We start from the raw sequence: 13,096 nt of genomic DNA, 5'->3' as shown, positions 1-13,096 counted from the left end.
TCTTTTGGCATTAAAAGTTGATATTAAGAACCGAATTTAAAACACTTTAGTATTATGCGTGTTTCGAAAGTGTCCAAAATAAAAGTAATGCATTAATTTTGACCACGACACATAAAAAAGAAACAGCAGACAAGATCTACATTTTGTTAAGGTTGAATCAACAATCGACACGAACCCAAAAACAGTTCACATATCTTTTCACCATTAATTATCATGGATCTTTCACAAGCATATTCTTATCATACAAAACGCCAACATCATTAGCTGGCTTCACATGTGCCCCGTATTAACATGATCTTAGTAATGGTAAACCACCAATTCAATCTAATAATAATAATAATAATAATAATAATAAGCTTGACTAAGATTTTTCAAAAACGAAACCACGTCATCCGATGTTGGTAAAAGGTACCTTGCATTTGTCCTGGTCCGTCCTACTGAACACGAGAAATAGTTATCCGCTTTAAGATCTAGAACACTCCGTGACACCTTGTCCAGTGACACGGATGACCATTTTCTACCCTTCTCAAAACCATTGTTTCTGTTATTGTTTACCGTTCGTTTTTTATCTAGATTTGGAAGAGGTTGCGGCTTTTGAGACGTTTTACAGTGTTTCTTGTCTCCGAGACCTTTTGTGGTGTCACTTAGGTTGGATTGGGGAACACCCATGTTGTTGTTGGGAAGCTCCGGCTCGAAAAAGGTGTATACATCCTCATCCTAAAAGTATACATGTAAATCTTGAATCAGATTAACACTATGACATGTTATATGTGTAACGCTCTAGGCAAATTTTGCACTGACACTAAACAAGAAAGATAACGGATATATAAGGAACGCATTTTCGACACATTGGCGATGGATGAAGCGTGCCTGGGTGAGAGTAATATATATATATAGACACACTGATAGGTGTAGAAGTAGTATTACTTACCTTTTCTAGAAAATGTCCGATACAAAGGACATAGTCAATTGGCGATGAAATAGACTTGCTTTGAACGATCTCAGGCTGTCAGGCAATATACGGACGATTGTGATACTCTGTAAAAGAATTTCCAATGGATTAGAATTCGACCCACGCCTAATAATGCTATTTTTTATCTTTAACGGCTCATCGGGATCAAACTGGTAAAATCAAAGAATTAGCCTAAATGACAATTGGTCAAAAGCTTATCAACGTGTATTTTTAATGCACAATGTTAAGAAAGCCAGATTGTTGAAATTTTGTAATATAATTTTTAAAAACTAAAATTTGTAGGCAAAATGTTTTTCAAATCAATCCAACCCAACCCAACCCAACTCGCTCATTGTTATTCATCAATGTCGAACGCGCCGTTTTAACATTTTATTATTTATTTTTTTACTTTAGGAATATAAAATTATGTCTACATATTATATTTATGTCAAAAATTTGTATCATTTTTCTAAATTTTAATACAAAATTATGCTTTACAAAAATATTTTAGTCTAAAGCCGTAAAAATGGCCCCGTAAAAACGGCCAGTTTGGTTTGCATTTTCACGAAACTGAAGTTACTGGTTCGGGTGAAAATTCTCGTCAAACTGGAAGAACCAGACTGTAAACACTCGTATCAAAGCCTGCATTTTGGTCTGGTTTCCTTGTATTACTTTCATTAAATTATATAAACTCAAAAACCACATGGTCACAAACAGAGTAAAACAGTGACAGTTACCTTAGTCACACCAGCGCGAACCTCAACAGAACAGCTACCTTGTACAACATCCACAGATGCATTAGATATCGGGCCGCTCCACAAATGCTGCAGCATGTCTTTGGCTTGAACCCTCCCAAATTCAACATCTGCATTCCCATTTCCATGACCACAAGCAACACAAAGAACACTCCATTATAATGAAGGATTGCCAAAATACCTGCGTACTTGTAATTCCATACCAACGATGTCTCACGAAGCTCAAAATGTGATCGTGGTGTTCTTTCAGTAAAATACTCAATAACATGCTGTCAAAAATATTAACAAAACAATAACTACAATCTAATTCATTGAATAAAAGCAATGTGGTGTTCTGAGACATTCAAAAGTAAATGGGTCAAAATATTATTACAAATAAAGGTAAAAGCAGAACCTTAACACTGTCAACCCACTCCACATTTTGATGCTCGGGCATAGTTGTCATCCACGTTCCTTTAGTCGACCGAAGAAACATTCCATGCTCAGCCGCCAACCACATGTTGAACTCACCGAAGTTCTGAGAAATTAGATCTCAACGTTGTCATAAAGAAAACACAATATGAATAAAAACTATGGGTGCAAATAAGATGAGCCAAACCCGATCTCATTTATGTTCGAGCTCGGCTTGTTTAACTTACGAGAACGCAAGCTCAAGCTCGACTTGTGAATAGTTTTTCAAGCTCGGATCTATATAAATTTATTAATATATTTATATATATTTAAATATGCAATCTATTATTTGGTTATATTTATCATAACTTTATATTAATAATAGATATTATGAAATTGCATATTTAATATATAGTAGCAGGCTCGTTTATTAAACAAGATTATTTTTAGGCTCGAGCTTTAAGGTCGCCTGGACTCCACCTTTTAGCAAGCAGGTCCCGAGTACTAAAAACTAAAAGAAAGAATAACAAAAGTAGATATGGATCAATACATCATCCAATACATCCTGGTCACTTCCACTAAGGACAACGACGGTTGTATGTGGATCATTGCAAAGCTTTATCAGTGAATCTTTCAATTCAGGGTGCAATTTAAGATCCATTTCTCGGATCTGATCGCCTCCACGTCTACCAGGAGCCTCAACTGGTTCGGTTAATGTAGCACTGAATCCCTGTGGTTGTATAATGTTGTTAAGTGTGAAAAAGTCAACGCAAGATAAGTGAAGGGCTACATTGTTATTTTTTAAAAGATATGGAAGCATCACCAGTATGATTAATCGGTTTCTTGACTGTAAATAGCATTCAGTAGCCTCTTCAACCGGCAGTGCTGGTGGAACTTGTCTTGTTCTTTGTTGTGCTTCAACTACGGTATCGTTCAGTGCACTTCAATAGTCAATTTTGTATAAGTCAAACCAATGCTGAAGTCAAAAGTCAACTGTTACTTTAGTACAGATAGCAGGTCAACATGACCCTACATGTAGTAATAGCAACTAGTTTCGACCCATTACCCAACCCGTTCATTTTGTACCTTAAAATATGTGTGTGGGCCAAAACTGACCCGACATGTATCAGCCCATTATCTGACTTGCCAGCTTTTGTACCTGACAAAGGTTTCGGCCCATTCTTGAGCAGTATGGGTTGTGACATGCAAGAAGTTGTGACAATGTCGTTTTTCTCTTTCTTCAGCACTCATATCCAAAGCTTGGCCTATTGAAGCTGCCACGTCGGTTATGTTCCATGGGTTAACAAGAATAGACCCGGCACCAAGGGATTACGCAGCACCTGCAAACTACAGGTACACAAAAATAAATAAATAAAAATGATTACACACACATATATAGAATGAGGATCAAATATTAAGTGAAATCAACCTACAAAGCGTTTTAAGCGTTTTGAACCATTGATCAAGGCAAATCAATGGTTGAGATGATTGGAGGCGTCATTGGACATAAATTATTGAATAATGTAAAGGAGATGGGCAAGATCGGAAAACCACAATCGTCGAATTTTTTTTTTTCTAGTTCCACAACTTTTAAAAAACATAAATAACTTCTATATACCTTTTTTTTTAATAATATCATAAAATCTAGCATTTTATTCATTCCGATTTGAATATGTTACTATTGTACTTCTCAATAAATAACTTCTATATACCTTTTTTAGGTCTAGCATTCTATAGACCTAAACCTCTCCGAGGACATGGTTGAGGATAGGAATTTGTGGAGAAGTAGAATTAAAGTTAAGGATTTTTAGAGAGAATTGAATACCTTAGGGCTAAGACTTAACTTATTTAGGTCACATACCATAATGGTATTTCCCTTACATATATTATTATTATTATTATAATTATTATTAGCTTTTATATAGCTGTTAAACTGTGATCTTATTATTAATATTATTATAATTAGTAGTAGTTTTTATATAATTGTTAAACTTTGTTTTCCTTTATTTTGCTTCATACACATGTACTTAGAGCCGAGGGTCTCTCTGGAAGCCACCTCTTTATTCCTTTGGATAGAGGTACGGTGTGCCTACATCCCACCCTCCCCAGACCCTACTTATAGCTTTGCTGTCGGTGGGATTTTACTGGGCATGATTGATTGATTGATTGATTGATTGACTATTGTACTTCTCAAAATACAATCGATGTCTATGCGTATAACATGCATATTATGTTTTTGTGTAAGTGTAAACATAAGTTGTGTAATTGTAAACATAGGTTGCGTGTTTATTATATAAGTTGCATTGTTATATATATATATATATATATATATATATATATATATATATATATATATATATATATATATATATATATATATATATGCCGCCAAGGTTTAAAAATACGGAAACGAGCCTCGAGGCGTTTTCCCTTCGCCTCACGAGGCGTAAGCCTCAAGGCGAAACGAGGCGTAAGACCGAGGCGGAATTAGAAAAATAAATATAAAAATTATATATCTTACAAAAACTGAAAAAGTTCATAGATTCAATAGTCATAAAACCAAACACAAAGTCTAATACATCAAACACATATAAAAACACACAAGTTTGTAATCAAAGTACTTGATGTTCTACCCCATACTTCCAAGCTGGATCTTTCCTTGCATTTTTACTAGACATCCCCTAAAACTAATTGAAATAGCAAACATTCAACAGCAAACATTAAACTAATTGAAACGACAAACATTCAAAAACTAAAACAGCAACAATAAAGTGGCAAACAGCAAACAGCAAACTGATCAAACTGAAACTGAAAACCGATCATACAGCAAACTGAAACAGCTAAACAAAAATAAGCATAAAAATTATAGCAAATTAAGCTTATAAACAGCAACAAAAAATTATAAACAGGTAAAACAGCAACAAAAAGACAATTATAAACAGCAACAAAAACAGTTATAAACAGGCAAACAGCAACAAAAACAGTTTATAAACAGGCGTGCGCCTCGGTCCTCCGTACCGCCTCGATGGTGAGGCGTCCGCCTCACATAAACGAGGCGTGCGTGTCAAATAAGGTGCAGAGGCGGCGCCTCATACACGTTTTTCCTCCGAACCGCCTCGAGGCGTGCGCCTCGAACGTTTTTTAAAACCATGTATGCCGCGTAATTATGAAGCAGCGCAAACACCACCCCTTGCCATATATAATTAATGTCTATAAGTATATAGGATATGCATTTAGTTACCTCACTTAAAATCAACACACCTCTTTTAGCATCTTGGCATGCCACATACTCATAGCTGACAAGATTCATTCCATCCCTTACAGATGTGACAATTGCTATATCTAGCAAAGTAAAAAATCAAACGCATATTCACTAAAGCTCAATTTTTCTTATATGAAACGAAACAATAACAAGAGAAGCGTGTTAATACCGGTGACAGCGTATAGTGCACATAAAGCTTGAAAATCGAGAGAGCGGTCCTGCAAGCAAACCAGAATGATCAAAACTAGATATAAAGTGTAAGCACACACAAAATAAATTCTATGGCTTTCTTGGTTATGACAGGTATACAAAACTGTTTGTTGACTAAAAACAGATTGCTAACCAGATGATGAATTGGAACAGTTGTGTCCCAAATCTTCCATTTATCCGACCGACAATTTCGTGAACTTGACTCGTGAGTTTCTGGTCTGCAACGTCACATAATTGGAGACCAAAGATATGTCAACTACATTGGCCACTAAAATATATCAAACTTCAATAAACATACACTCGGGAACATCGGTTCTTGTTGGTACCGCAATCTGTAGCAAAACCACTTTATCGTGCGAATATTTATTCTCTTCCAAAAACTTCTCAAAAGCAAGGATCTTTTGGGGAATCCCTTTGATCATATCTAGTCAGGCAACACCTAACATTACCCATAACAACAAAAGGTGTAAAAAATTTGTCATATTTTGAATCATAATATATCCTTTCTTATTTTGTAACCATGACGCAGGGCCCACCAAGACCCTCAGTAATGAGACCAGATAAAACTCAGTTTGTGCTGCTAGTGAGAATCAGACACTTACCACCGCACCAATTTCTTGTAGGTTAATTCAAATTTATCACAATGATTGATTCAAGACAAAATGTATGGAAAGTATGTCAAAAGAATGCCTTTTTGACATCACCTTTCTCCCTGAAAATCTTTCTTTCAATTCTTTTTATATGTTGTTGCATTTGTGGATTCTTGAGTGCACGAATGAAGCGATCTGAATCTATACCAATTGCAAACTGTAATACCATCATTTGAAGTGAAACTAATTAATTAATAATCACCACGTATGTTATTAGTTTTATTAAAATTACCACAGCAACACGGGTCAACCTCCCTTGATCCTCTACACCTTCAGGAGTACCTTCTAGTCCAAGTATACGAGTACAGGCACTAACAAAGTGTCTTGCATAATCATACGTATGGAAACTGAAAAAGTTAAATAACTTAAATTAACATTAACATTCTTTTTATCTTTTTTTTATTTAAAATAAAAAATAGCCTCCACACCCTACCCCATTAACAGCTCTGTTATGAGTGAGATCTTACTAGGTACATTTGTTTGTTCGTTTCTTCAAAATAAAAAAGCTTACCCAACCAAATCAGCAGCAAGAACTACATGTAAAAGCTCTGAACGAGAAGGCAATGCCCTATGAATTTCAGAAGACAGGAAGTGTTTGGTTCGTAGGCCTTTTTTGTTTAGGCCCGGTTTATTATTTGAAGTCCAAATGACAGACGGTTGTATGGTGGCCAGACTGAAGCCCGGTCCGGTTTTGATTTCTTGTTTAATAAGATGCAAACCCTAGACTAGTCTATATATATATGACGTTATGTACTTGTAATCCCTTGTCACTCAATAAAGAATACATAGTTGCCACCCGTAGACGTAGGTCAGTTTACACCGAACCACGTTAAATCCTCGTGTTCGTTTATTGCTTTCGCGTGTGCGTTCAGTTCGTGTGTGTGTTTAATCCTACAAGTGGTATCTAGAGCTTAGGTTCGAGATCACACGAAGAACACGGGAACCAGTCAAGTCGTCACCAAACCTTCCGCCGCCGCCACCCTATTGCACTAGGGTTTCGTCGCCGCAGCAACAGAATCGGAGCTAGAGTTCTGCCGCGTTACTGCTAACTGCTGCTAGGGTTTCGCCGCCGCCACCAGTGCTACCATCCGTTTCTTTGTGCCGCCGCAGAAGGGTAATTGCCGGCCGTCGCGCTCGTCGTCGACGATATTGTTGGGTTCTGTTTGAAAGCAATTAGTTGTTGCATCACCAACGTGTAGCGCCGACAGTTGTCTTATTAGTCGGGCAGAAGCTTGTTATCAAGGAAGAAGGCAAATTTTGGATATTAAGGTTTTGTCTTTTGTTAAGAAAAATAGTGGCGTAGCCAAGACACAAGAGACAACAACTCTGACCAAGATATGCACTTTTGACCTAGTGATTTCTTTTTCTTATTTGGGCCATGGAAAACAAAGGATTCTACCCAATTGAGTTTGTTTTCTAACTTCTCGTTAAGTAGCCCAAAGTAGTTTAATTAATTTTGTGGGACAAAAGACTTTGGCAGTTTGCCAACGAAATATTTAGGTTGATATCATATTATCCAAAGTACGAGCCAAGAATAGTTGAATCAGATCCTATTTTTTGTTGAAGAGCAGTCGTTAATCATAATAGGCGTTAAACAAACCGTAACCAGTGCCAACCGCGTTTGTCAGGTTTTATCGTTTCAGTTTAAAGTTTCAGTTTCTGATTATCAGTTCGTTATTCCGCTGTGTATAAATAGGTTGATTTTTTAACAGAGTTCAGTAGAACAACCGTTAAGTTCATGCCCGTGCCATTGCTGTGTCTGTCTCTGTTTTTTATCCAGTTTTTCGTTTTAGTTATTGTCATGGCAGAAGACGGAAAGGGTTCGGAAAGGGCTCGAGGATGAAAAACCAGAAAAGATGTCAGATGCAGATTTGAAGAAGTTAGACAAGAAGGCTAGGGCTTGCATTACTTTGTCATTGTCGGAAGATGTGGCATTTAACATCATGAAGGAAACCACAGCGCGTGGTATGATGGAGGCACTGTCCAACATGTATGAGAAGCCTTCGGCAACGAATAAAGTCTATCTTATCCGAGAGCTAGTGACAACAAGAATGAAAGAGGGTGGATCAGTTACAACGCATATTAATAATCTTAATTCGATCCTGTCCCGCTTAGTGTCAGTTGACATTAAGTTTAATGATGAAGTTCAAGGCCTATTGTTATTGTTCTCTTTACCCGACAGTAGGTCACAAACAGTGACTGCGGTTTGTAGTTCGTCTACAAAAATTACCTTTGATGAGATTCGGGATATGATTCTGGGAGAAGATTCAAGACGCAGAAGTTCAGGTGAATTATCAGGCAATATGTTAGTCGCAGAAGATAGAGGTAGGGGAAAACAACGAGGCAGTGGGAGCAGGAAGAGGAGTCAGTCAAAGACTAGTAAATATATTGAATGTTGGAGTTGTAAAGAGAAAGAACACTTCAGGAATCAGTGTCCGAATGGTAAGAAAGAGATGAACGTTACAGAAGACGACACAGATGACGGGGTCAGTAGTGATGAGGCTTTGGTTTGTAGTGTTGAGAGTAACGTTGATGCTTGGGTGATGGATTCTGGTGCATCATTTTATGCCACTCACTGTAGTGAAACGATGAAGAATCTTAAATTTGGGGATTTTGGAAATGTTAGACTTGTGAACGATGATATTTTAGAGGTTACGGGTATGGGAGATGTTGATTTGATAACTTCAGTCGGTACTTTTTGGACTTTGAAAGACGTGAGGGTTATTCCAAGTTTGAAGAAACGTTTGATTTCAGTCGAGCAGTTGGATGACCAGGGTTACGATGTTAAGTTCGGGAATGGGCATTGGAAATTAGTTAAAGGGAATCTCGTGGTTGCCCGTGGTAAGAAAAGGGGATTGTTATATATGGTCGACGCATCACCGGAAGGAGTTGATCCAGTTCCGATGAAAGACAAAGTCCGGTTCACAGAATCTCGTGGGCAGAAGAAGGTTCGTTTTGCAAGTAACAAACCTAGAGCCAAAGTGAAGATTCAGGATGAACAAGCTAGGAAGGTTAAATCAGTTGGAGGACATCGTGACAGTGGGAGCGCAGGTCGTGTTTTAGTTACAGTTCCAGGTCGATAGTGGATTAAAAGAACCAGTATTCCAGCTGCAAAAGTATCTCCAGTGAATTGCTTGCTGAATATGGAGAGTGTTTGTTCTCAGGTTATCTCAGGATCCGGTAGTTCGTTACAGTGGGAGCCGGTAGGGATAGAGAACGGGTCAGGGGCAGTTTTAGCCGTGACTGACGTGTTGGAGCTCCGGGGAGATTCAACGGGCCTTCAGGTTCATTGATGAGAAGGCGGTGCCAACTAGAGGAAGTTAAATGTTTAAATTGCAGAAGTACGATCAGGAGTGCAGACAAGAGTGCTCAAGGCCTCAGAGTGGGAGATTGTTGGGTTCGTAGGCCTTTTTTGTTTAGGCCCGATTTATTATTTGAAGTCCAAATGGTAGACGGGTGTAGGGTGGCCAGACCGAAGCCGGCCCGGTTTAGATTTCTTGTTTAATAAGATGCAAAACCTAGACTAGTCTATATATATATATATATGATGTTTTGTACTTGTAATCCCTTGTCACTCAATAAAGAATACCTAGTTGCCACCTGTGGATGTAGGTCAGTTTAGACCGAACCACATTAAATCCTCGTGTTCGTTTATTGCTTTCGCGTGTGTGTTTAGTTCGCGTGTGTGTTTAATCTTAACAGGAAGGGTGTTTGAAGAAACCAACCAACTTTCATGTTGTTGTTGTGATCTTTTAAGCATTTTGGAACAAACATAAGATGGTAATCATGGCACCAAACCACATCACCTTCTTCATAATGCTTGTTGAACACATCAGCAAACATTTGATTCGCTTTCTTGTAAGCTACAAATTGAGATTGGAAGCTTCGAGTTGTTGCTAGACGGTCTTCTTGTGGAAGACCAATATAATGAAAAAGTGGCCACAATATGTTATTACAATAGCCATTGTAATATTGATGCACAAGTTCCTCATCGAGAAACACCGGTATACATCTCTGCAATAATAATAATAGTAATGATGACTAATCATAACTAACCATTAACCAGTATTGGATAAAATATTTAGTTATGATTTATTGCAATTATCACTACCATAATAAAGATATACAATTTTTGATTAGGTTTTCTTTGTAATATCCAGGTATATAGTTTATTAATGTTTAATAATACATATCTCACGGGTTTTCATTATTCTATTTTATTTGGTACTAGAGCCAATACCTTCTCAGCCAATGCTTTAGTCAGTGACCGCTACCCAGTCTCATCGGGCACGTTAACACGAGCCCACCCGATCTATTTTGCTTCAACCTCCTTCACACCTTGAAACAACCAATTAAGTCCATTATTTCCAGGCATAATTTGTGTTTTACAAATTCTACATTATGATTGAAATAACCAATCAAGTCCTTTATCATTCTAACACTTGAAAATCAGAATAATAATCATAACATTACTGAATTTAGCAAACTTAAATTAAATCATACAAATTATAATCAAACCAAAAAGGTATAAATTAAAGAAAGAGAGAACATCATCCATGATGTTTGAATCCAATAATATCAATTGAAAACCTTAAAATGAAGAATGAAAAGAAAGCTAGATTTCAAGAAGCCCCGTGACTGACGCAACATGAGTGATTTTGTAGATGGTATTGAAAGATCGATTAGCCGTTGGATGGTGAATGGATTGGAAGGTTTAAGAGAGAGAGAGAAATGAAGGGTTTGGTTATATATATATATATATATATATATATATATATATATATAGAGAAAGAAAGTGATCCTCGTGTAAGCTTTTCAAGGTCTGTCTGTGTCTCATAGCCATGCAGGTAATTAAACAACATCAATGATACTATTGGTGAAGATCAAGATTTTGTTTTTGGAAAATTCTTAAAATAGCCCATTTTAAGGAGAGAATTCCCAAAATAGTCTAAAAGTGTATTATTCTCAAATAATTTGTACCGAGAAGATACATTGGGAGAAGATCTTAACTACGAGGGAGCAGACCAAACTCTTAAAAATATGTAGGGAGCAGACCAAAATGGGAAAATGCTGATGGAAAAGGCCAAGTTTTTTGAAAATATTGAGGGAGCAAGCCATATTATTTCTTAACTTTTCTTCTCAAAAGACAGTCTCCCTAGACTGTTTTTTAATGTTTCCTACCTGGGCCGTACATATTTTCGAATTCTAGGAAAATGTGCTTTTTAAATTTCGTTTTGGGAGACGCATTTCAAAGACATTTGTTCTTAGTAGACGAGATTTTTGTATTTCTTCTAATAAGTTGGATTATTCAAATTCTGTATACTCCGGCAATATTTATTTAAATTATGTCTACTCCGACAAGATTTCACTATAATCCGTCTACACCGATAAGATTTTCTTTTCTTCAAAATCATCATCTTTTTCACCTTCCATTCTTCATGCTATATATATATATATATGCTAAGTATAAAATGAAAACCCACTTGAGTTGTGAAAACTCTAGAAACTTTACCCTATATTAAAAGCCCAAAAACTTTGTGTGACACATCAAAAAAGTGACACTAAAAGATTTTAGTGACACCACTTCTAGTGACACTTTTATTGTGTGCCACACATTCTTAAAGGTGCTTTTAGTGGCACTTTTTTTATTTTTAGTATCATTTTTTGTATGTCACTGTATGACATTTTTTTTTTGTAGTGGTAGGATTTCGTTTAAAGGTACTCTTTCATAAGTAATTGGATAACTGTGAGTAAGTCTAATATTAAAACTAGTATTTTTAAGAACTTAATAGAAATTCATAGGTGTCTTCTTGAGAAGGGTCAGGGGTCCTGTTCAGGTTTTCTTAAATTGACTATTTTATGATCTCAATTCCCTAACAAAGATTTTTCTGATTATTGATAAATGAAAATTTGGGGATTTTAAATTTAGTTTTCAGTAAAACCCCCTTTTAAAATAATAATAATTAAATAGTCATATCAGTCAGTTGAACTAAATAGCTAGTTTACATAATTTAAAGAGTCTCGTGGGTTCGATATCCGGACTTACTTAGCTTTACTAGAGTCGATCGGTTCACTCTCCGGTTAGTAGTTTAGTCGAGTTTTAAAGAGTCTAGAGTATAACTTATTGTTTAGTTTAAGGTAAATTAGTTAATAATTATTAGACTACTTTTAGCACATCACTGGTCGTCTCCAGTAATGTGTGTGACCCCGTATAGAGCGATCTTGAACTTGTTCACGTAGAAAGTGGAAATCAAGAGCTAGATGTTTCATATGCGAGTGAAACACTGGGTTGGCGGAATATTTTGTTGCACTCATGTTGTCACAAAATATAGTTGGTGTTGAAACTGGTGTGTAGCGAAGTTCTTTTAAAAGAGATTTAATCCAAATGACTTCCTTGGCGATTGAAGCTATGGCATGAAATTCAGCTTCCGTTGAGGAACGAGCTAAATTGGGTTGCCTTTTTGAACTCCAGGCAATGGGGTTCAATCCATGATATGCGAGATACCTAGTGGTGCTTCGATAATTATCTTTGATGCCAGCCCAATCAGCATCGGTGAAACCATGAAGAAGTAATAGTGGCATTTCTTATTAGAAGACCTTTGTGAATGGAACCACGAAGGTACCGGAGCAACCATTTGAGGGCATGCCAATGTGCTCAGGTTGGTCCATGCATAAATTTTGAAAGATTATTAGCCTTCTAAGAGTTAAATATTGCAAGGAACTGACCAAAGCATGATATTTTGTTGGCTTTTGAAGTGGTGTTCTGTCATGCAAGACAAGGGATTCGAAGCACATAATTGGTGTAGTTGTCGGTTTAAAGTCACTCATGTTGGAACGTTGGAGAAGATCATGTCTGAATTTGATTGAGATAAGAAAA

At 36.8% G+C, this 13,096-nt stretch overlaps 1 pseudogene across 1 annotated transcript; it reads right to left on the bottom strand.

The window, feature by feature from the left end:
• Positions 1-324: 324 nt before the first annotated feature.
• LOC143574518 (alpha,alpha-trehalose-phosphate synthase [UDP-forming] 1-like) lies at positions 325-10,594 on the bottom strand (annotated as a pseudogene). The gene is made up of 17 exons (XR_013142608.1): positions 10,460-10,594; positions 9,926-10,233; positions 6,731-6,811; positions 6,452-6,566; positions 6,275-6,376; positions 5,868-6,019; positions 5,703-5,787; positions 5,529-5,577; positions 5,339-5,439; positions 3,257-3,444; positions 2,921-3,038; positions 2,648-2,827; positions 2,102-2,224; positions 1,889-1,976; positions 1,678-1,817; positions 932-1,006; positions 325-717 (listed from the first exon to the last, which is right to left on the bottom strand). The product of XR_013142608.1 is annotated as an alpha,alpha-trehalose-phosphate synthase [UDP-forming] 1-like (transcript).
• Between the last annotated feature and the right edge of the window lie 2,502 nt (positions 10,595-13,096).

This window comes from Bidens hawaiensis, unplaced genomic scaffold, assembly GCF_021521415.1.
Source record: "Bidens hawaiensis isolate Kalapana, Puna unplaced genomic scaffold, B.hawaiensis_p1.1 tig00027055_1, whole genome shotgun sequence".
Lineage (NCBI taxonomy): Eukaryota > Viridiplantae > Streptophyta > Magnoliopsida > Asterales > Asteraceae > Bidens > Bidens hawaiensis.
The sequence above is the reverse complement of the archived record's forward strand: the minus strand, read 5'-3'. Positions and strand labels throughout refer to the sequence as shown.